Genomic DNA, 729 nt, shown 5'->3' on the forward strand with positions numbered 1-729 from the left:
CAGAGCCCAAAAGCCATCCCGGAGGCGCCGCGCCTGCCCCGCAGCCCAGTTGCCCCCGAAGTCCGGTTTTCATAGAAATGCAAATCGCCTCGCGGCAGCCTTTCGCCCCGGCGGGGAAGAGGGGTGCAAGGGGGCCCGTCCTTCCCGAGTGGGTCCCCGGGATTTGGGGGTGGGGTGGGGGTGTCTGTGCATTGCGGGACAACTAGGAGGGCGGGCAGGCCACACGCAGCCTGGGGAGACCGCACGGAGGGGGGAATCTGAGGCGCGGTGACACCCCATGTCCGAGCCGGCAGAATGGGCGCATTTCTGGGAACGCCACGAGGGCACCCACGGGCGGAGAGACGGCCGAGGAATCTCGGCGTCCGCATCTTCTTTCATTTTCATTAACACGTGTAAATTTCAGGAACTATTTAACATGCAGGGACGCCGGAGAGAGCGCACGACCCCGGCAGGCTCCCTCGCGTCTCACTGGGGGGTTGCTGCAGATGCCCCATGGGGTAACCCTAAATGTTGTAAGGGGTTATCTGTCTAGCTTGTGCTCGCTTAAAAAATAAAAGAAAATAAAATAAATGCCCGAAAATTCCAGCAGCAGCCCAAGATGGTGGCCAGCATTTCCTTTATCCTGTCCTCGCCTGAGGAATCTTCGGGCTGTCTCTCTACCTTGACCAGTCCATCTTTGCGGGGGTCCCCGAATGCCCCCCTCCCCGTGCCCGCAATTTAACCAGGAGA

Source organism: Propithecus coquereli, unplaced genomic scaffold, assembly GCF_000956105.1.
Source record: "Propithecus coquereli isolate 6110/MARCELLA unplaced genomic scaffold, Pcoq_1.0 Scaffold120, whole genome shotgun sequence".
NCBI classification, from domain to species: domain Eukaryota; kingdom Metazoa; phylum Chordata; class Mammalia; order Primates; family Indriidae; genus Propithecus; species Propithecus coquereli.